Source organism: Uranotaenia lowii, chromosome 1 (genome assembly GCF_029784155.1).
Source record: "Uranotaenia lowii strain MFRU-FL chromosome 1, ASM2978415v1, whole genome shotgun sequence".
NCBI classification, from domain to species: domain Eukaryota; kingdom Metazoa; phylum Arthropoda; class Insecta; order Diptera; family Culicidae; genus Uranotaenia; species Uranotaenia lowii.
In genome coordinates, this window is record NC_073691.1 from 183,187,132 (window position 1) to 183,212,330 (window position 25,199).

General features: G+C 37.1%; 1 protein-coding gene across 1 annotated transcript in view; it reads left to right on the forward strand.

Annotated features, from left to right (window-relative positions):
• Positions 1–25,199, forward strand: part of LOC129739700 (DNA polymerase alpha subunit B) — a 55,588-nt gene that overhangs the window by 893 nt on the left and 29,496 nt on the right. The window lies entirely within an intron of this gene.

Consider the following 25,199-nt stretch of genomic DNA (forward strand, 5'->3'; position numbering starts at 1 on the left):
ACTCTCCACAAAACATCCAGATACTTTATTATTTATTATGTAAATTATTTTGTTATGTTCCTAAAATAATAAACTTTGACTGCATTGAACCGAGCTACTAACTAGATTTCAAAAACTTAACCATATTTACCAATTCGAAAAGTATTTTTTACGAAATTCTTTTCTTCAATTCTAAATCAATAGTTCATTGTAGCTGACAGGCTACGCACAGACTACGTTAAAGTTAATAAATTACATTTTTTTTTCTATTTCGACTAAATTTCCTGCTGTTAATGTTTCACATGAATTTTAAGCTTAGGTTCTATTATTAGAATATTCTATACAGAATTGAATAGAAAACCTGCATCCACTTCGCTTCTACGTTTTCGAATATGTTTCAAGCATTGCATTTTGACCACTTTTAACCTTCTACATACGCTGTATTTCCTGGAAATCATTTCAGAATCTATATATTTTAACCCTAATCTGCTCTTCTTGAGTGTCAATATGACACTATTGGAAGTTGGGCGGCTTGTAACTTTCTTAGGGTGCAACCTAATAATACAGTTTCTTCGGGGAACCTTAATGAATTCTAAAAATCTTTGATTTTGCATCATTACTGTTTTATGGACGCATGAAGCCCAGAAAAAAAATCCCTAATCAGACCTTGAATGTCAATTTGAAACTCCTCGCTTAAAATCACTATATGTATCTCTCTTATTTCTCAACCGATTTTTACAAAATTCATAGTTTTGGAAACCTTGTGATGTAGCTCAATTACGTTTTTCAGACATTATTCACCTACAACACTTCAGTAAAAGGACTTATAGTTTCGCTACTAAATGCTAAAAATAAAAATTCACTATGACTAGGCGGAAAAAACGACCAAACCAAAGGGCGTGTCATACCAGTTGAGTATTTTGGTATTAAACGTTGTCAACACTTTCATATTTCTATCTTCTTCAACATGTAACGATTTCTAATTTCGATCCTGGTGGGTGAACGGAAACGAAAAAATACCCAAGCATTCGTGTACATTTTCTGGATATTCTTTGATTTTTATATTTATCATATTTTTGTAAAGCATTGCAGCGCTAGAATATTTGTAGCCTAGACAACATATTCTAAATGTAGAAAACAAATTCGAAAGTTGTTTTGATAACTTTTGCAGCAGTTTTCTGTGAATTCTTAAGACGTTTCATACGACGTAATGAAAGCTCACGCGAGAAATGTTACTTAATTTCTCGACCTATTCGGTGAAAAGTGATGTCTTTTTTAGTAAAAACATCTTGAGATTATAAAATTTTAAAGATTTTGTTTTGTTTGGTTTTGATCACCGCACTTTCTTGTGGTTTTCGTTTATTGATATTTTTCGGTGATTTACGACGAACAATAAGACTGCTATTCTTTACGTTTTGGCTTACTGAATTTCAGCCATCCTCGATTATATCGTACGACGGCCGTAAAGGAAACACGCGGCAAAACAATTTTTTTTTTCTGAGGATGGCTGAAATTCAGTAAGCCGAAACGTAAAATACTGTAGTCTTATTGTTCGTCGTAAACCACCGAAAAATATCAATTAAAGAAATTTTAAAGACGGATAGAAAGTTGAAAGAAATGAAAAATGGTGAGTTTATTTGAAGCATAATCATCACATATCTACCGAATTTTTGTTCAATTCTGACATTCTATCCGTCTATAAATTTTCATAATCTTCAAATGTTCTTACTAAAACGCACATCACTTTTCACCGATAAGGCTGATAAACTAAGTAACAAACATAAATTACGGTGATTAATCCCTTCATAAAATGAAATGTTAATGTTGTACAAATCGGTTGAGAAACTAGAGAGATCAGAGGTTTTATTCAGGAGTGTCAAATTGACACTTTAGAAACTTTAACAAGCAAAAAATCAGCGACGGACTGGGGTTAAACGGGGAATGATGGTCAAATTTAATTGAAAAAAAAAAACATTTATTTATTTAGCTTTCGTGGGCTACCCCTTTTGATTTTCAGTACTAAAAGAGATTGGGCAAGTATATATAAAGTAAACTCTCAGCAAACATGAAATCCCATCAGAAATGATAACTTGAGACGTTTACAATGGTGTTGCGAATCGCAATTCCAATTGGATGGTGAAAAGATCGTATAAAATGTCGTCTAAAGTCAGTTTAAATCGGATATGAGAAAGTCGGCCATGTTTGGAAATTTTGAAAAACATTTTGCTCCCGCGCGGGCTCCCTGCGAGTGAGAAAATCATCGTCGTGTGCAACCAGCAGTGCATCCAGATGTCTAAAAATCAAATGGAAATTGAGTGATATTGACCAATGTGATAACTGGAAAATATTGTCGCTGGCAACGATTTGAAGGCTATGGGAGCACAATTTTGCGCTCTCTTGCGTTCTTCCGATAGGTACGAAAAAGGTGTCGGATAACACTCAATTTGTGTAGATTTCGATACTTTAGTAAGGAATGAAATTTATGTATGTACACCGTTTATAATTGTATAGCAATTGGAAGCACGCGCACTGTCACTTCGACTTTGAACTTCCATAACTTTTTACTAAGATGACATTTTTTCTATCAAATTTTCTGCCTAAGATCGATCAACTTTCACTCTAAATAGTACCTATAGTATATCACAAAATTTGAGCTTTCTGTGGCCTGTGTGGCTTGATATACAGTAATTCTACAAAAATCGGACTTTTTAAACTTTTGCTATTAAAACTTAAATATCTCAGAAACAACGCTACGCTTTTTATTGAAACTGTATATATCGCCCAGATATTAGTAGGTAAGTGCTGTTTTTTCAACTTTCATACGATAATTCTATAATGGATCATCTTAAATCTGAATGCAATAAAAAGCGTCTATTTCAGAGCTATGTATGTAAACGAAATAAAAATGTTTTTAACTCAAAATGTAGGGGTTTTATTGCACTTTAAAGGAAAAATAATTAAACAAATTATTCCGATGTTGTTTTGATTAAATTTCGTACTTTTCGTCGAGTACCCCTCTTCGGGATGAATAAACCTACTTGGTTTAAAATCCCTGAGAAAAAAGGAAACAATCATAGTCGTCCTACAATTCTTCTTATCTTCTGCTTGACAATTGCCCAAAATTTTTCGATAGGGCGGAATTGAGGGCAGTTGGGTTGGTTGATGTCCTTTTAGACAAAATCCATCCGTTGTCCCGATACCACTGTAGTAGGTACCTCTTACCTGTAGTGGCAGCTTGCCAAATCTGGCTAAAACTTTACTACTCATTTGTGAGATCTAATGTACGGAAAAATCTTTTTCAGGCACTCCTCCTTGTACATTTCGGAGTCCATGGTCTTGCCAGATCAAACACTTTCTTGCAAACTTATCGGCAAAAACGAATTTGAACTTGGCGGGGACATCACCCCGACCAGTGGCTTTGTAAAATTTTTGACCAGGAAGCCGCCCAAAATCCATCTTTACGTACGTTTCGTCATCCATGAAGATGCATCCGTCGTTCTTCGTTAGTAAACCTTGTTGTATAACTTTCGGACCCGTCCTTTTGCTTCTACATTCTTCTTCAATGTTCGGTTTGGTTGCTTACTTGCCCGATAAGATCGTATTCTTTCGCGTATTCTTGCCCTGGGTTTACCTTGATCATTCTCAACACCTTCAAATGCAGTTTCCGATCCTTAGGTCCACTATAACACTTGGTATGAACCTGCCGATCGATAGTATGCATCTCACGGAAACGTTTGAGAACGCTGCACACGGACAATTTGACCATTTTCAGAGATTTCGCGATTTTTGAACCCGACCACGTCGGGTTTTTTTACGTGGGTGTCCAAAATTTAAACTCTGGGGTCTATAAAGCTTCGTTTTTGTTCAAAACTTGTCCGTGATTTTTAGTGGAACTTTTAAATAACGTTTACAAATTTTAACTTAAGGTTTGAATGAGAAAATTTAATGTTTTGTTCAGAAATATCAACATCAGTTTTGTTTCTTCTATGGACTCGAGCCTGCTAATGGTTTTTGTGACAATTTATAAAACCTTCAAAGAAAAGTTTTCGCTGAACAACTTTGTCCAAGACTATAACTTTGTATGTTATAAGTCAAACAGTTATAAGCTGTTGAGTAGAAGTATGTCTATTGGCATTAAAAAAACAATTAATTCAACTGACATCACTGCTGATGGCTAGCGAGGTATGATCACTTTTAAAGAAATACTTCTCCAGGCATCAGCAGTGATGTCAGTTGAATTGATTGTTTTTCAATGCGGACCCCTTATTCAACAGCTCATAATATACAAAGTTACAGTCTTCGACATGTTCAGAGATAAATTTCTTTTAAAGAATTTATAAATTACAAATAAAGCCATCCATAACCTTGAACCCTCCATAATCTAACCAGGTTTAGGTTCTTTGGAAAATTGATAGTGTGCCGCTCAACGCAGTATGAATGTCTAGTTCAGAAAGGTTGTTCTGTTCCGGATACTTAATTTAGATTTTTTTTCTTACCACTATTTTTTAAATTCAAATTAAGTACATAGTCAGCTAATCCTTTTGGATATTCAGCTTTATTTCTGTCATTTTATAAAACCAACTTAAGCAAACAGTAAACGAATGATTTTATCCGTTCTCTGGCGAGACCAATGCGCAGAAGAGCTTTCATTTCGCACGCTTGGTGACCCCATTTCTTTTACTGGTTTTTGCACCACACACAAGCCATCGAAGCCAAGCGAACGAACCTTCAGCGCCTCACAGCAAAACTTCATCTAGAAAACGAGGACACAGGTAGGGGGGTAACGATAGAGCTGAGGAACAGTTTTGTTTTATCCACTGAAACGAAATGCTTGCCCCGGTTGGATGGAAGGCCACCGACCGGAGGTGAGGTGGAACACCTGGACTCAATTGTAAGATGGAACGTCCGGTGCCGATGGTTGAAGTTGAAGGAACCCAAGAAGGGGGAAAATAAGACAAGAATTGCTTTCATTTCTTCCATTTATTGTTGGTGGCTTTCGTTCGCTTCTTGCTTGGCTGAGGCTGGGCTGTAAGGCCCCTTCCAACAGACCAACCAGAATAACCGGAGTTGACCTCTGGCTGCGCGTGGTTATTTGTTGGGAAAGATAATGGAGCTTGGGCTTCTTCGTGGTCCGGTGGACGGGATTTTTGTGGTGATTTCTTGACCGGACCGGGCCCGAAGAGTTTCACTATTCCTTTTTAAAGCTTCCAACCACCAACAGATTTTTGTTTCACGATTCTCGGGGTGAAAATTTACCCGGCTACCATTTCATTGTTCCGCGATTATTGAGATTGTTAATTCTTTCGCAGTATGGCGTAAACATCTTTTAGTGTGTATGTGTGTATTTTTGAACCGTGAATTCGAGCTGATGATCGTAGCTTATTATCAGCGGAATCATCATCGTATCATCATAATCATCAACAGGCCAGCATCATCGAACTGTAGAGTTCGTCGCTTGTTTCATGTTGATGTTTTTCTCTTTCATGTCTCTTGAAAATATCGACTTTTAAAGTTTATGTATCTGGAAACCATCACAAAACATCAACCGACTTTATATAAAATTATCCTCAGCCTAGGTGCCCACATTGTACGAGTCTGACTGAAGGAAGGGGTTAATAAAAGTCGTTTTCAGGTATACACGCCACCAGAGAACGCTTTATATATGTATGAATTACAGGTTCTTCTTTTACGACGCTCGGCAAAGTTTCCTGGAACGATGAGAGTTACATTTTTTTTTCGAGACATCTTGAATCATTTTTATTTCAAAAGTAGCGCGCAAACAGTAAAAGATTCGGTTTCATCGCTGAACAACGTGCGAGTCGGTTAATGATGAAGAACGTTTTCTGGCTCGGTTGGTTCCGAGATCATACTAACAGCCGGAACAAACGCGGCCGGAGGAAGAGGCAGAGCCACCATTAATCGTCGTAGTCGTACGATAGACGCGGTTTTCTAGGTAATGAGCTCTAGGCATGATTCGAATTTTGCTTCTCTACCGGGTACAGCTTACGGTATATAGCGTTTACTTTTCCTCAGAAACTTTAATACACTCTTTAGCATGCTCAACATTACAAAATCAAAATCTCTGAATTGGTTTTAAATATTTTACTGAGACGTCCTATTTGACAGAACTCAAAATTCTTCCGTCTAGATGAAAATCTTTCTCACGCCAGTTTTCATACATCAATCTCTAAATTTATACAATAACAGATTTATGAGATTTTTTAAAACAGCCAAAAGATATGTTGAAAAATACACAATCACTAAAAACTAAAGGTTTTGGTCAAACATCTCAGGTGTACCTTTCATCGTGCTGGCGAATACTGACAAGTATCGGTTTATACTATGATTATCGTTGATTTCAGATTTTCTGAATATATCCGGGCTGGTCCATAAATTTAATAAGGAATTCGAGAACAGTTAAATTTGCCCAGGATGCCCAGATCCCAATTAAAAACCTCCCGGAATTTGCCCGGGTGTATCTAAATTATTTGCTAAAATAAAATAAAAAAAAAACTCAAATTCATGTTTAACAAGTTCGAGTATTTGAATCCAAAAACGATTTTTAAGAGTATGGGTCAAAATGAAAATAATTTTTCCTCAAAAACTCTTATTTCTCAACCGATTTTTAACAAAACTTTTAGTTTTGGAAAGCTTGTAACGTGGCTCAAATTTGATTCTATAACAAAATACAGCTACAATCATTTAATTCAAAGCTTTTCAAAGTAGAAGAATTTTTTTTTGGATAAATATCCTTCGGGGAAAAGATTGTACAGTGTAAGTCAGTTTTTTTTTGTATGAGAAGATCCACTGCGACCAACTTTTTGTGATCTATTGTGTAAGTCAGTTATTAGGTGCTCGAAAAAAAGATTCACTTAGTGCCTGAGAAAGCTGAAAAGCTATATGTTGCCTATATGGACAAAAAGTGTATAACTTTAAAATAAACGGTTGTCTCTGAATATCTTGCAAAATTGCAAGCACTTATAGAAAATTTCCAACATTCACTCTTTACTCTTACCGTACTTCATCCTGAATCCTCCTAATTTAGCTAACTCTGATTCGATTTTTCGTTATTCTATTCTTCTTGGAAGTCAATTCAAAATATCTTTTGAATCAAAGGCCAAAGTTTCTATTTAAAGTGATCATTTCTTTAAGTTAAAAACATTTTTCTATGGTTAGAAAAAAGTTGACTTTGTTTCAAAAGAAATAAGCGCTGATGTGGTCTAGTGGATAGGCTGGCGCGAGTCTGGTAACCCAGGCGTACTGGGTTCGATTCCCGGTATCGGCAAGAAAAACTGTTGGGTTCGAATCCCATAAGTTGCCGACGAGATGCTTGGGGAGTAAGTAAAGGCCAGTCTCGAACCCACCCTTGTCCTTCCTCCAACTGGTATCAGGAGGGGTTGGTTTATTATCTTGAACTGCATTCTGTCCATATCCAGCCGGAATGGATATAATGAAGTGCATGATGGTCGAACCAACGTCTCATGATCGCTTACTATTCTACGCTGCCTACTCTAAACTTTAAAAATTCCTTCTCCAAAAACTATCTCTAATTTTCATTTCCAGCGTCAGCTCCCCGAGCTATTAAAACGCCACAAAAAAAAAGACTTTGTTTCAAAAGAAATAAGCAACTGAACCATTTATTTTGAATCAAAGAATTTGTTTTAAATCAAAGTGCAAACATGGTTTTTTCGAAGAATTAATTCTTTATAAAATAATTTTTTTGAATTAAAAATAAAATCCCTTGATTCAAATAAAACATGAGTTTGGTTCAAAAAATGAATATTTCGCCTATTTTTCTCCGCGTGTATGTAATGTTTGTCTTGTACCAGGGTTGCTAGCGAACCGGGAAAACCGGGAAAACCTGGAAAAACTTTGGAATTTCAGCACGTCACCGGGAAACCGGGAAAAAACCGAGAATTTCGGCACCTCACCGGGAAAATTGACATGTTTGATATTTACTCATAAACGCTTATTTTCGTTCTTTAGTAATCAAACGAAGTTTGAATCGCTTTTTTAAACTAATAGCGGAGAAATATGAGTTATCTTATTATTTTGCTCTCCGCAAGCAAATAATTTGACAGAGTGAGACGTTTTTAAGCAGAGATACACCTCTTTTTCACCAGAAAAGATGTTGGTTTTTCAATGTTGTTGTTGTTTTATATTTCGATTGTATTGGCCCGAGGAACGAAGCATTATATTGCAAATGTTAAGTTTTTAATCCATTCTACGTTAAGCTGTTGCTTGAAGTTTTCGAAATCTAAGACCTGACAAAAAATAATATCTTACATTCAAACAATTAAAGCTCAGCCCTGTCTTCTACACGATTTCTATATTTTCACGAATCTTTCAAATGACTATTACTAAAGTTATTCATTGTTTTGGTTTTTAAAAAACGTTTTTTTTTTCAAAAATATGTCTTTGGATTTGTTCAAAAAATATAACTGCCTTTAGAAAATAACTCAGTTTTATACGAAAAATCCCCATTCAAGTTGATTTGATTATTTTTATACTTATTTTTTTATTCACCATGATTTTATATAAAAAACGACGAGTTTAATAAATAACGGGAAAATCATCATTTATAACCGGAAGAAAACCGGGATAAACTTTGGAATTTCAAAACGAAAAATCGCTAGCAACCCTGCTTGTACAGGGTCCGGCAATTGAACTGCTACATTACTTCAACAGTAATTATTTCGTTGCACACGGAACACTATTGAACGATCCCTCGCCGCATTGTTTACATTAAGTCTTAGCTATCATTGGATGTAAGTGTTACTTTTATAATCAGGTGTTATCCTGAAAAATGGATCTCGAACAGAAACGTAGCGCTGTGGTTGCCTTGTTTCTAGCTGGCAAACGGCAGTAGGACATAGTTCGTGAGCTGTCCGTCCGGTCGGGACGCCGACCTACAGGGTTGCTAGCGAACCGGGAAAACCGGGAAAAACTTCGGAATTTCATCATGTCACCGGGAAACCGGGAATTTCGGCACCTCATCGGGAAAATTGACGTTTTTGAAATTTTTTCACAAAGTTTCAAAAATATTTTTAGAATTATTTAAAAATTTAAGAGTATTTTTGAGAGTCTCGATACAGATTTATCTCATAATCGCTTATTTTCGTTCATTAGTAAAATATCACTAATTGCGGAGACATATGAGTTATCTCGTTTTTTCGTTCTCCGCTTACAATGCTTGTAAGCTATGCTAACTCAAATGATATTAATTTAATAATGAAACTATTATCGACAAAACTAAACACAAAACTGTACTTTTTTCCTCTCTTAAAGAGGTTTCTAACTTAACCAGGTTCTCTTTTATAGAAGGTCAGCAACATACAAATGAATTAAAATGATCTAGGAATACAACTATTCAATATGTATTTGATAAAAATCCACCTGACACCAGTTGATGCATCAGTTCGAAGTTTTCTGAGGAAGTTTCAATAAAGAAGAGAGAAAATAACACAAAAGTGTTGTTTTCTCTAACTTCCTTGGTCTAGTCAGGAAAACGACTCTAGCTTATAGAGGTATTACACTCTCCCTTGAAGAGGCTTAGTAAAATTATTTTATGCAAAAAGCAAATAATTTGGCAGCATGAGACGTTTTTAAGCAGAGTTACACCACTTTTTCATCAGAAAAACATATTGGTTTTTCAATGTTGTTGGTGTTGTGTATTTCGTTTTAATTGGTCTGAGGAAGGAAGCATTACATCGCAAGTGTTAAGTTTTTAATTAATTCTACGTTAAGCTGTTGCTTATAGTTTCCAAAATCTAAGGTCTTAACCCTTATAAAAATTAATATCTTACACTCAAACAATTACTCCTCAGCTCTGTTTTATACATGGTTTCTATATTTTCACGAATCTTTAGTTCAAATGACTATTACTACAGTTATTCATTGTTTTGTTTAAAAGAATTTTTTTTTTTGAAAACCATGTCTTTGGATTTGTACAAAAAAAAATTAACTGGATTTAGAAAATAACTAAATATTTTCCGGCAATCTGATGATTTTAAGTTTTGTAGGACAAATCCCCATTCAAGTTGATTTCACGACGAACCGTGGGCACGTCGACATTTTGGTTTTAGGGATTGGGTTTTCCAACCGGGCTCGGCGCCGGCTCACAAAGAAAAAAAACCCAACTTTGGATTGCGCAACATTTTCCAGGGTTCATTTTGAGCTCCGAGTTGCCGGCGAGTTCACCAGACCTGAACCCTATGGACTTCGCTGTTTGGAGTATGTTGGAGGCCGAAGTCTGCTTTAAGAAACATGAAGGTGTGGTGGTCCTGAAGCGACATCTCGTAGCAGCCTGGGATAAAATACCACAAGAACATCTGCGGGCCTCATACGATGCGTTCCTCGACCGTTTACCCGGGGATTTCGGAAAAAAGTAATTTGTTTTCAAGAGAAATGGAATGAATTTGACATGAAAAGTTTTTTTTTCTGATTAATTTATATGTTTATTTCAATGTAGCACTTTAATTGCCGGACCCTGTACAATTTTGTATTTCTAGAGTTTGTTTTGATTAGGTCGAATGAGCCACTCAACGACTTTCGAGAAAATCGATGTGGAAATTTTGTAACAGCTTTTAAGTTCTCATTTAAAAAATATCTGTCGGATTTGTTCGGAAATTCGTTCTTCTATGCAAAAATAGACGACAAGTATGTTTCAACGTTGGATACGAGCATTAGTGAATTCTTACTGGATTAAATGTACTTACGTCCTATTGCATTGATTATCGTGCTCATACGTCGTTTTGCAAATCGTAAAGTTTTTATCATAAAACTTGTTTGAATATGATCGTAACTACGATATTCTGTTCCGTTTCGTTCCGTATGCTGCATGAAATAAAGTCCAGAATAATTAGAAATCAAATTATACTCGCTAATTTTAAAATACCCAGAGCCCGGCTGCATTTTACTCAGACATCGCCTGTTGTATGACGCAGCCGTCGCTTGATCTAAAACGACTCAGTTTTTCAGAGTGAAAGCTACTCAGACGACACGAAATATGGCACTCAGCGAATTCGAGTGCTTGAAGGCGACAACTGAGTAAATGTTGATCAGTTTGCTCAAGACCTTCCATCATTTATCGCTTTTGTCTACAATAAATACCGCAAAAACCAAATTCTTAAGGTAAATATTAACTTTTGATAATAATTTGTGAAGAATCAGACGGTATAAGTTTTATTTCAGGATAAAATAAAGGAATATGCGAAGAAGGATTGTTCTCGGAGCGGTACTAGCAGTAGCAAGGCTAAACAAAATCCGGTTTCGGAGCCAATTAAATTCTGTTGCTCGAACGGATACGGAAAGATGATTCCGTTGGAGAAGCAGTTGTTCCGGAGCGAAAAAAGTGAAAAGATACGAAGCATGATCATAAAATTGTTAATTTTTTGAAATTTTATAAATATAGATTTATTTTAAAATATTAAAAATGTTCACTTTTTAATATTCTGGTCAACATATATAACTACATTCTTATTCATTTAACTGGATTTTACTATTACTACCATAAAAAGCGGCCAGAATCCGCTCCGAAATCATTCGCGCATTCTGAGTAACCCTGACTCAATTGTCGCGAAAAGGGCGATAAGTCAGATCTGGGTAAAGGCCATTCAGTCAGAACTGAGTAGGTGCGGTTTTGGCGACAACTGAGTAACCGTCACTCTGAACTGAGTAGCTGAAAGTTAGCGAGTAAAGGGAAAGTGTCTGTTCAAATTTTCTTGAATTGCTGTTGCACGGAAATGTCCATCAGGAATGTTTCAATTGGATTGTACACTTCTTGTTGATACTCTCCGACACGGGCCTAAACTCCGTTAACTGATCAACGATTGCGGAAACATTTAATGCTGGATACATCTGTTGTAGGATAAAATATGATGCATGTATCAACCAATCAAATATAACACTATATTTTACTTACCCAGAAATCAATTTAAGTCAGCTGTTCTGTTAAAATTGTTAAAAGTCACTCTCACAACAATGCTCTTCAAAATTATTAATATTTTTTCAATCGTTTTCACTATTTTCATTGCATTTGCTGCGAAGATGCAAAAGGACCTATGAACCGCATTCGCCAAAATGTTTCTACACCCAAAATAATTTTCACTTAAAAAATAAGTGACATCTGTAGTAAATTCTCGCCATACGTAATTTCATTTGAATTTTAAGTGATGGGTCAAGTGAATTCACTTAAGTGACCGGTCAAGTGAATTACACTATGACGTTCGAGTGAAATTTATCTGAGTTTCTAAGTAAGTTTCTAGTTAATTATCTCTCGCGTTTTTCAATAAAAGAACATTTAATATAACAGCACTACGATTTCAAATACTTACATTACGCTTTCGCCATAAATTTATGGCGAAAGGAAAATTCCATCGTAATCCCAAGGCAGATCGGTTACTGCGGATAGTGCTTCTTCTAGATCTTCCCTGCTGCAAACCAGAAAATCTGTCCCGTTCAACCCACAAGCTGAAACATGATAACACCTTTTAATAACTTTTTCTTACATCACGTTTAACACAAACTACCGCCGAAATCGTCTATTAAAGAATTGGGAAAATCCAAATCCAGCATAAGCTTTAACGCTGATCTTTAAAATTTGCCATTTTGAACTCTGAAAATAAACACAATTACAACCTGACATTCAATTGAAATTCAAGTGATGGGGAAGTGAATATTTTTTCTCACTTCGAATTCAAGTGACGACTGAAGTGAATGTGGATGAATTCACTTGAAATTTAAGTGACTGCCAAGTGAAAGGTATATGTCGCACTTGAATGGAAGAAAATCACTGGATCCTTGTTTTTAAGTGAAAAATCATGTGTATTTTAAGAGTGAATTTGGGTTCAGTGTAACGTCCTTTTGCCTCACGGCAATCCAGTGCTGCGCAAAACGTCGTTATAACCAAATTGCACTCGAAAATGAGGAAGTCAACATACGTCATAAATTCAAATCATGTTTTTAAAGTAATTGATGATATGGAACTAAGTTTTTAACTAACATTGAATTCATGTTTATCTATCGTTTCTAGTGAAAAGCTTGATTTTGTTTATATTGGTTCATACGACTTAATCAAAACTAACTCTAGATTTAATGTTTGTCATGTACTCATATACTTTCATGCAATGTTGAACTGCCTTGCACTTAAACTTTTAAGCAATGCTTCGAAGTAGCACAATTCTTGAAATGTTTATTGGGTACAGGAGATTCGAACTCGACCTTCAGGGTGAGAGACGCGCACGTTGCCACAGAATCATGCCTGGTGCATTAGAATGAGAGCTTCAACAACAAAGACGATGATTTTGATATCAAAGCTATTTCTGAATATGATAATAATATCTCGTTTAGAGGGGTTTATGTAATAATTTCGATATGCTCTCCTGATCGGGTTTTACTCAAATTTGTATGCATTTTTTTTTCAAATTTCACACTACTTTCGATGCGATATCCTAGAAACGATTAAAGCTGGATACATAAAATTTTCTGACTTTCTGAAACGAGAAGCTCTACAAACTTTAAGTATAGTTTTTCAAATTTTAAAAAGGGTTGCCAGAGTCACTCATTAAAACCGACCTAGCCATAGTCTTCCTAATAAAAACTGTTGTTCTTCAGAAACTGATAATTCAATCAGGACACATTGATATTACGATATACATACGTAACACGACGTTTAGACAGACACGTCCTGTAGATGGACAATATCGAGCCCGGAACCGGTCGGGAAACAGGCAATTCAACTCTAAGTGTTGTGTCCTATAATGCGTCTTGTGTTGGCACAAAACCACTAAAATGAGTGACATTAATTTTCAAGAGAAAATTCAATACAGTTTTCACAAAAATTATAATAAACTTTTTCTTCATTGTTAGATAGCGAACGTGTAGCCAATGGTATAATTCATGAAAATTGGTTCAATAGTTTTGACGATACAGTGAAAATAGTAATCCGTTTTTATATGACCCTAACCGGCTAATTACCCTTTTTTATCCAGAAAGAAGGTTAATGTTTCATGTACGTCAGTTTTCGAAAATTTGTAGTACCTTTCCTTAAACGATTAAAAAAATGGGAACATCGGCATTTGGCATCAAAATAAAAATTTCGATTTTTTTCGATTTTCTTTGGTCTCCTCTGAGGTGATTTTTAATGGTCAAAACCCGAATTTTTGAGCGCTTTGAGGCACCCCTTAATCGAGTACGATTGAGCTGAAATTTTGCACAGGTCAGTTGTTTTTGAGCCAATCTACAAAATGTATTTGATTGGTTTTCGAAATTCGATCATTAAAATTTTCCCACACATCCATTGCCACCCTAGTGTATACATATATATGTATATCGGAAATTTCTTTGATTTTTTAGTGGAATAAAGTTCTACGAACTGAAACTCTAGACACGTTACCCACAGTAATTTGACAAGACCAAGGTAGTGAAATTCGGTCCAGTATTGTATAGTTAACAAATTTTTTTGTTCTTTAAATTTCATTGCTCAAAGCTTTTCAATTAAAAAAGATAACTAAGTCTAAGTAAATTTGATCTATATATATAAAAATGAATTTCTGTATGTCTGTCTGTCTTTCTGTCTGTTCCCTATAGACTCAGAAACTACTGAACCAATTTACGTGAAACTTGGCAGGTGGGGGTATTGGATGCCGGGGAAGGTTCCTATTATGGTTTGGGACCCCTCCCCCTAACAGAAAGGGGGGGAGAGGCCTCCCAAACAAAAGACAATTTTTTGCATAACTCGAGAACCAATCAAGTAAATGGTAGGTATCAAATTTGGCATGGGGTGGTATTTGGAAACGGGGAATATTTCAATGAATATAAGATACCACTCCCTCTTTTCTGTGGGGTGATAGGAAGGTGGGAGGGGGGCTACCTTACAATTTTTTTTATAACTTGAAAACTAATCAAGATATTGGAACCAAATTTGGCATGGGAAGGTATTTTGATACGAAAAATATTTCAATGATTATTTGAGAACCCTCCCTCTTTGCAGTTGAAAGGGGGAGGGGCCTCTTTCATATTTTTTTACATAACTCAAAAACTTATAAAGCTAACGGAACCAAATTTGACATGGGAAGGTATTTGGATACGAAAAATATTTCAATGATTTTTTGAGACCCCTTCCTCTTTCCAGTAGGGAGATATAAAGGGGGGAGGGGCCCTCTTTAATAATTTTTTACATAACTCAAATACTAATCAAGCAAATGGAACCAAATTTGGCAAGGGCGGATATTTGGGAACGTGACATGTTCTAATGATTGTTTGAGACCCCTTCCTTCTTCCAGCGGGAAGAAAGGAAAGAGGACGAAAAGTTCCATACAATTTTTATTGCATAACTCAAGAACTACAACAGCAAATGGAACCAAATTTAGCTTGAAACGATATTTGGGTAAAAGAAATGCTTCTTAGAATATTTGGTATCACTCACTCCTTCAAAAAGATGGATGAAAAGGGGGGAAGAGGTCTCCCTTACACTTTCAGTATAACTGGAGAGCTGATCGAGCAAATTGAACCATATTTGGTATGTGAGGGTATTTGGATACGAGAAATGTTTCTATTATAAGTTGAAGCCCCACTTTTTTCAGCGGAAAGATATTAAGAGGGCAAGGTGGCTACCATACAATTTTTTTGCATAACTTGAGAAATGCAAAAGGAGGGAGGTAAACCCAATACAATTTTGTTAGCATAAGTTCTCAATTCATGCTAACGAAGCCAACAAATGGAAACAAATATGGCATGGAAAGGTACTTGGTTACGAGATATGTTTCTACGCTTTACAGTGTAGAGAGGAGAAAAAGGAAGGGTTCCATATAAATTTTGTTGTAAAGCTTGAAAAATTATCAACCAATGGAACAATATTTGATACAAGAAGATTTTTGGGAACGAAAAAAAATGGATATGATGATTATTAAAGATCACGATCTCCATTCAGCAGGGGGAAGGGAAGGCCAGGGGGGTGGTCTCTCTTAACAGTTTTTTAGCATAAATCCAGAACATATCAAGCAAAAACATTGTTTGCGTACGATTTATTTGGAACTCTCCTTTTTTAGAGCGAAGCTTAAAGAAACAGATTAAAATTATCAGATCTTCAACACAAATCAAGATTCAGAATATTTGTTTAAGTTATTTTTGTGTAGCAATCCAAAAATCCAGCTGCAGCTCTCATTTTATAGTGGTTACTTATGAATTATGTTATATTTTGATTTCAAATAATGCCAACAAAACAATGAAAAATTTGAATAAATTCTGAAAATATCATTCGATTTTGAAAGGTGTAGCAAAGCCCACCGGGTCAGCTTGTGTAATATAAAATATGTGGTATAGTGTGCAATGTTTCGAAATAAGGAAAAAATAGAATCTGGTTGTTTGTAATAAGTATTGTTTGTTTTTTTTTTGTCTCATAAGTAATTAGACAGTTAAAAATTGTAAAGACATAAAATTATTGCTGATGAATTTGGTTAGTTACATTTCAGTTTCTAGCTCAGACTCGTTCGAAGAGCACCACAATCATCAACCATGGCACTGCGAGTAAATCATCTTGTCCCAAGTACTCGAGCGTTTAATGAGAGATATTATTGTTGGATGGCTACATTCAACCAAGCCGATCAAATTGTACCTAAGAATTCCGTGTATAATTTCCTTGCGTCATTTCCCGCTCGTGGGGTTTTGGTCTACATTCTTGTAGCTCTTAAGTGGTGTTGTAGTGCTGGCCAAAACAGACATTCTGCTCCGTGGATGCTCTACATGGCAGTTGGGGCGCAGAGGAAACTTGCCAAGATATGAGTGGAGTTGTCGAAAGCCCAAGCCTGCGGCAGCGTCCATCTCTGCAAAAAAATACTTCAATTCTTCGCAACAGCAGCCAACACGAAAGAAAAAAAACAAGAACCCAACCTCGTGTGATTTCTTCCAACCATTTTTGTGGTCGAGCTTCTACCAATACCAAATAACATTTTGCTGTACGCTGCTTGCTATCGGGAACAATCCGAAACGGATCGACGATTTAAAAACACAACCGTCACCGCGCCGTGGCAAGTGTTCTCAGGTGGGAGAATTCTCCACTACCACCGACCGGAGCCCGTGTAATGACGACGATGATCATCGTTCATCATTGGTATCATTCCCCGGGCCGGCCGGATGATGAGATGATCGCCATCATTTCGTGCCAATGATGATTACAGGTAATTTTTACCTGTTCATCGTTCCCTCACTCACGCTACTTCATCTGGGCTGGTGTCTGTGTATGGAAGATAGACGATTGCCGGCCGAGATCGGTGAAAAAAAACACCAGTCTCGTTTGGCTGTCTTTTTCCAATGAGAGTTAGTGGTGTGATTTTCTGGTATATACGTGATCAATGATCATCATACGCTCTTACATAAAGTTTTGAGAGAAAGATGTTCCTATTACAAGTTGGTGTTTTATTCTGTTTCCCCCTGTAATGTATTTCTTTTATATTTTCTCGGTATATCGAAGGAACTTCATGCCTATCAAAGCCAAGGCAATACACGAAAAGCCACTGAAGAGAAGGTGTATCGAGAAAGGGGGTGGTGGGCTTTTTTTGTACAAGCTTTTTGAGATGTGCCTTCAGTTGCGCCAGTTTTTTTTTCGCGGGTTTCTGGATTGAAAGTTTCACAACTATCTTAGCGTTTCTTGTGCTCTTAGTTGTTCTATACCCGACTGGGGGTTGATGTACTCTAGAACGAATCTAAAATTGTTGTAGCTCATGTATTACTTGAACGGAACCTCAACTTTGGCTGCTTTGGTCGTAGGCAAGTGCTAGAAAATAAAGGCGGTAGACCAGTCTAATAATAAGAGAATTTTTTGTTAGGAGATAATTTTATATATTTTTTGTTATCAAAGTTAGAAAAATAATCAGTGAACAAACAATTCGTAATTATAACAGTTTTATTTTTTTCCTTTTTTCTCAGGGATTTTAAACCAAGTAAAATAACAGTTTCAGGTCGAAGCTCGAATTCTTGATTTTTTTTACTTATGTAATAGGTACTTAAATCAAGCGTGATTTACCAAAACGATAGATTGGGTTTATTGCTTTGAACCAAATAATATTTCTCAGACAATTTGTTAAGCTCAAGAGGTTCGCTTAGGATTGTGCGATTTTCACGAAAAGATCGATTCAACTAAAAAGCCCTAAGATTGATACACCCGAAGAATCGGACCAAGAGAATCGATTTCTTCAAGATCACTATTTTTTCAACGTGTACTGTATAAGGGTGCGCTGTTAAGCCTTGTTTACACTTCCCGTGAAAATGAACATGAAAAAATCTTATTTTGTCAATAAGTCAAAAACATGGCGGAATTGATAGGGAAAATCTAGTTTGGTCCAGTTACGAAATAAGATCTTCCACGTTCATTTTCACGAAAAGTGTAAATGGCCTTTACTTAAAAAAAATACTAAAATTATTTTTCAACATATGTAGGGCTAAGTGGGGTAATCCATCCATTCATCCAAATCTTCTCTCCTGGTTACATTCATATTTAACCGATCGAACACAAATCGTTCGTTTCCAAAACGAATTATCCAAATCTGTAGTTGTGACCTCTGGTGTGCCTCAGGGGTCTCATTTAGAACCTCTCCTTTTCATACTTTTCGTTAATGACATTTCCTTTATTCTTAAACGGATTGAATACCTAATATACGCCAATGATATTAAACTATTTCTGAAAAAAAAACAACCGAAGATGTTGAAACATTTCAAAACGAAATCAATGTTTTCTTTGAATGGTGCAACAAAAGTTTACTTCAACTGAATGTTAAAAAATGCAACTCTATATCATTTAGCAGAAAACAAAGTTACCCTATCATTGAAACAAAATTATTCAGTCAACCAGTACAAAAATGCAAATTGTAAGAGATCTCGGCGTCATACGGATTCGAAACTCACGTTTGTAGAACATCAGAACAATATCATTAATAAAGCAGATTGCATGCTAGGATTTGTAAAACGTTTCAGCAAACACTTTCAAGACCCATACACCATAAAGTCACTTTATATATCCTATGTTCGTTCGATATTGTATTGTATTGTAGCATCATACGGAACCCTTATTCAAATATTCACGAGCACAACGTCTCGAATCTGTTCATCCGACGAAAATAAAAAATAAAAGTTTTGAAAACCTTGAATTTTTGACCGGGAAAACCGGGAAAAAATCAGGAATTTCAAAATAAAAGTGTTGTGACCACCCTGAGAATGTTTCCCGCTCGCTTAAATTCATTCAATAAATGGATAAGCATTTTTCGCCAAGTTTGGAAGATCAGGCAAATATCTAAAAAATGCCAATTGTGACATCAGATAGCCACTTTTAAAATTATATTTGGTACTAGACTGAGTCGATTTCGGGTCATTTTTGAATTTCTCAAACCCTGGGGTCTTGAAGGCTTCATTTTAGTTCTAAATTCATTCATGATGTTTTACAAAATGTTTTAGTTACGTTTACTTAAGTAAATTTTAACCTTTTGATTTGTATTGGAGAATTGAATATTTTGTACTGAAAAATTATCATAATTTTTGTTTCTTCTGTGGAAACGAGCCTGCTTATGGTTTTGTGCCAATTCATAATTTCTCTTAAGTAAATTTTCCGCTGAACAACTTTGTCGAAGACATCCCCCTCCCTCCCTCTCCTACGGCCTTGACTATGTGTATAAATCAGAGGGCCAATTAATGGACTACATTTACTCATGGAATCTTACATCGCCTGAATCTTTAGCACCATTTTAAGGCTATGGTCATTTACTATCCGGATAGTTACAAACGTGTGTATTAAAAAAACCCTTTGTTCGATAGAAAAATGAAGAAAAGTGATAATACGATTTTTTTTTTGAAAAAATATTAAAAATATTATTTACATTGATTATAAGAAATACACTTGCTCTACAAGGTCCGGCAATTGAAGTGCTACATTGGAACTAACAAATAATTTGATCAAAACCAAAACTTTTTCTTTCAAATTTAATACGATGTTCACGCGTAGCGGAATATATTGACGTCGGTTTGCCATAAAATTAGGAAGAGAGCTTATCTCTCTTATCAATTAGGAATTCTATTCCGATCGTACGATCGAGAATCCGATCGTGCTGATGATTCGTGCCTATTGTTGCTAGATCTAGGTAGATAGTAGCGATAACAGCTTTAAAAGCAAGTGAAGCAGTATGCTCCAGTCAGTAGCCAATAAAGTGCCACACTATTAACCTCGAACCGCGTTTCGTTTTCTCGCCAAATAAAATTGGAATATTTGCTAAGTATCAAATTATTAGTTTTTGATATCCACAAGAACAATCTGCCGAAATATCGTACATAAAAATGGTCCTTCGAGCCGGATGTTAGTCGTTACATCCTTCGGAGATTGTTCTTGTGTCGCGGTTCGGAGTAAAATTTGTGGACTTTGTACAACACTTTGGTGATATTGTGAAGGCTTTCACAATCGAAAAAGTTATCGGACTATGTGATATTGTGAAAATCTCATAATCGAAGAACCAAGTGGACAGTTGAGTAAAATTCACAAGTTCGAATAAATGAAATAAACTATCAGTGTAAAAAACAAATTTGGACAAATAAAGTGAATCGAAAATGTCTAACTTCTGTCCACATGTGTTCGCTGCTGGAGAGTGCTAATCAATTACAATAAAATTTGCTGGGTGCATTGGGCGCCAAATAGAAATTGAATCGCCCCATATACGCTGGGTCGACGAACAAAGGCTTTATCCTCGACTGCTTTGTGCTGAGTGGCATCGATCGGTGATGTGACTTGGGCAAACCGCATGGTATAATTGGGACTGATGATCATCGAAGACTGTAAGTAGACTTGCATCATTATCGAGCATTTGGATGAACTGATTAGCTGAAGGTGCAGTTATTTTAAAGCAGCTAGAAACGAGCGCAATTTTGCCTACAAATCGACGAATCGACAAGATTTAGATTTCTTGGTTGTTAGTTACTTTGGTCGTTTTATTTGGCACGTGGTTAGAAGAAATTTGGTTTCATTGTTCTTTTCCTCAACACAATGGCTTCGAGTTTAAAGAAGCTCGAAAAGCGCGAATGCTTTTTGAGAGATTCCCTCAAAAATTTGGATCATCTTGTGGAACGTTATGATGATGTTAGGGACCGCTACATGCTTGAAGGGTGGAGAGAGCGTTTAGAAGGAATTTTTACAGATTTTATTGAAACCAGGTTGCAACTAGAATGTTCGGATGAATATCAGGCCAAATTAAAACGATCGTTTGAAGCACATTCAGAATATGAGCAAGACGAAGATGTATTAGCTAACCAAAAAAGTCATGACACACGTGCTAATTTCGAGGTGACATATCTGCGAATAAAAGGTTTTATTGCAAATAAATTGCGTTCACATCAAAATTATTTTGTTCCAAGTGCTCAAACTGTACCCCTATCTCCAGCCCTGCCCAGAGTAAAACTACCTGAAATCAAACTTCCTACCTTCGATGGATCGATTAAAGAATGGCCGTCGTTTCGTGATACATTTTTGTCGCTGATAGATTCTAACCCGATGCTTGGTGCTGTGGAAAAATTTTCTTATCTCGTTGCCTCTCTTTCCAATGAGGCCAAACGTGTGATCGAGGTTATTGAAATTACAGCCAACAATTATTCCATTGCATGGGAAATTCTCAAATCGAGATATGAGAACAAATATTTGCTTGTTAAATCGTATGTTGAATCCTTGTTTTCTGTTGAGCCTATCAAAAAAGAATGTGCTGAATCATTAAATCGACTTGTTGATGATTTTGAAAGAAATTTAAAGATGCTCGAAAAGGTGGATGAATCGCCCGAAAAATGGAGTACCATTTTGGTCTTCATGCTTAGCTCTCGTCTTGATTCTGCAACAATGCGTTCCTGGGAGACACACAGAAAGTCAACAAGTGTTCCAACCTACCAAGAACTTCTAGAATTTTTGCGTTCACATGTGCTTGTTCTCCAATCTATTGCAGCATCCAAACCACCATCATCAGATACTCCTTGCTTCTCCCCTTCACAGCGTCCCTTCCCATCAATCGCAAGGCAAGCAACAGCTCACTCAGCCATTACATCAAACAAATCTTGCTTGTTCTGCAAGAAATCTACACACTCGCCTTATCATTGTGAGGTGTTTCGAAATCTAACTCCAATCCAGAGGTTTGAAGAAATTAAAAAGAACAAACTTTGCATCAATTGTCTTACTTCGTCAACACATTTAGCTAACAACTGCCCAAGTGGAACTTGTCGCGTCTGCCATCAAAAACACCACACAATGTTGCATCGAAACACAAATCCTAACCAATCTAACCAAATTATATCGTCGCTATCATCAAATTTACCATCGCCATCGTCATCGTCTTCGTCGCAAGTTCAGAACAATTCGTTGCAATCTGAACAATCGAGTCGACACATCGTACCTACAGAACCTCAAATCACCACGGTCCCTGCCCCTTCGACAAGTCACATTTCGCTACCCTCTCGTCATCGTGCTCCTGCAATCATACTTTCAACTGCACTAGTGAAGGTTTTCGATCCGTCTAACACTTTCATCTGGGCCCGTGCACTCATCGATTCTGGCTCACAGCTCAATTTCGTTTCGGAGCATCTTATGCATCAACTAAAAATTCAACGTACCAGAGAACTGGTTCCTATTAGTGGAATAGGACTTGCAACTACAACATCGAAGCATTCGGCTAAAATTCGCATCCAGTCTCATCGTTCTGATTTTGAAGCCAACTGGAATTTTCACGTGCTACCTAAAACTACTTTAGAGCTACCAAGCCAACCCATTGACGCCTCAACTTTGGATCACCCATCTGATGTCGTTCTAGCGGACCCTTCGTTTTTCAAACCTGGTCCGATTGATTTAATATTGGGCGTCGAAGTTCTCTATGATTTGCTACAAGAAGGCCAACATAAGACTGATGGACATCTAGTATTGCAAAACACAGTCTTGGGATGGTTGGTATCTGGGAAGGTAGCTGACAATTCTCAACCAGCTGTTGTCAACGTCGCTTGTATGTATGCTGAGGCATCATCAGGACAATCCCCCACACGATTTTCGGAAAAAGATTCGCTTAGCAGAACTCAGTCAATGGAAGAAGCAGATAGTGAAGAATATTTTGCCAAAACTACTAGCACTAGTAGTTTCATCGTATCGCTTATCGAAAACCTGTTGGGCATTTCGCAAAATGAAAATCCTAGAAACATCTTGAATCGGCGTTTACATTCACTCGAGCATTATCTCAACGCAAATTGCTTTTCGAAAGAAATTTATTCTAAACCAACAACATCACCTTGCATTGCTATCGCCGAAAATCAGTGCAATAAACAAGTTATGGCTCGCTCTCGTTTGAAATCCTTTTTCCCAACACTGGCCGAAGGAATATTGCGCGTTGGTGGCCGGCCGCCACTTGTGCCGGGGCGCATCAGCAGATTACAACTGAAAATCGCAAAAACTTGTAAAAGATTTTGGCCGTTTCGCTTCAAACGCCTTGTTCGAAACCAATCACAGCGGACTCCAGAGAAGAAACTTCGTTGGGCGATGCAAAGTTACAACATAGAGGCTTTGCGAAACAATAACTACGTCGGAAATGTGCGGACAGCACAGGGAGAGCACCGAAAACTCTTGGGTAAAATTTGCTCGCAACAGATTCAACAAAATGAATCGTTCCTTCAAGGAGGCAACTAAGTGCCTTCTACCAACCGCAGTACTCAACTGCGCACCGTTGGGGGGTCGAAAGACCTCCCATCCATGTAAGTCTGTATTATATATTGAATTTCAAAAAAGCTTATGGAATGTTTCGTCCCCCTCCATGCCATGATGTCATCTGCTCCAACCCACAACCACGAGCGAGTCCCGAAAGCTAGCAATTCTCAAGTAAGCAGCATCTGTTCTCACCGCATCCACTGTTGCCGGATAGACCTGTGTTTCCGCAACGAGGCAGAAAAGATTCACAAGAATTTGCTGAGCTTTCACCTGGCAGCTGATTCTCACCCAGAAGGAAGGATGTCTGGCTATTTGTCACCTCGTATCGCAAACGTCCCGAATGCACAAGTACGCTCAGTATCTTGGTGCCAACGTTCATCGTCCGGTTACGGACCCGTGGAGGCCGGTTGCCTCCAACCCAGTTAAGTCGTTTAATTTTTTTCATTTACCTTGTAAAAAGCCGCCTATGTTTTGTTCCAGAGTTCGTTCGGCCAATGGGGATGCAGCGGAGAGACGTCAACAACCCGAAGGAAGACAGAAGAGCAACCCATTCACTATTTGCTGGTTCGTAATCAGCTGACCATTCGACCTTGCCCACCGAGTTCGATCACCCACTTGAACGAAGAAGACGGATCGACCGAGCAGTCACATGGATGACCCGACGAAGCACGTGGTGTTTCCGAAGCGGAGGACAACATTGCAGCGAAATATGATCGACAGTCGACGAAGCACATGGTGGAACCGAAGCAGATGACAACATTCCAACCGAAGCAGAGGACAACATCGTACCGAAATATGATCGACATTCAACGAAGCAGCAGAGCAATCGTGCATCGATGAATGATGCTACGTATATTGAAAAATTGTGAAACACTCTTGAATTAGTTTTTGGTGATGAATTTGATAACTGTATGAGAAGCTAGGATATTTGCAAGTTAGACTCAGTCTTGTAGCAGGAACAAATTTTATTGTTAAAAAGTAACCTTTTTCACGGTGGCCGGCATGTTCACGCGTAGCGGAATATATTGACGTCGGTTTGCCATAAAATTAGGAAGAGAGCTTATCTCTCTTATCAATTAGGAATTCTATTCCGATCGTACGATCGAGAATCCGATCGTGCTGATGATTCGTGCCTATTGTTGCTAGATCTAGGTAGATAGTAGCGATAACAGCTTTAAAAGCAAGTGAAGCAGTATGCTCCAGTCAGTAGCCAATAAAGTGCCACACTATTAACCTCGAACCGCGTTTCGTTTTCTCGCCAAATAAAATTGGAATATTTGCTAAGTATCAAATTATTAGTTTTTGATATCCACAAGAACAATCTGCCGAAATATCGTACATACGATTTACATCAAAACAGATCATATTTTCAAAATCCATTGGCGCCTTTCGATTTTTTTTGTCCTTGAGCTTAACCACTCGCTGCAGAAGCTCAAGTCACATATTTTAAAAAGCCCGCAGGTGGTTTTTGTGGCATTTTATCCCAGGATTCAACTAGATGGCGCTTCAGAACTTCCAACCC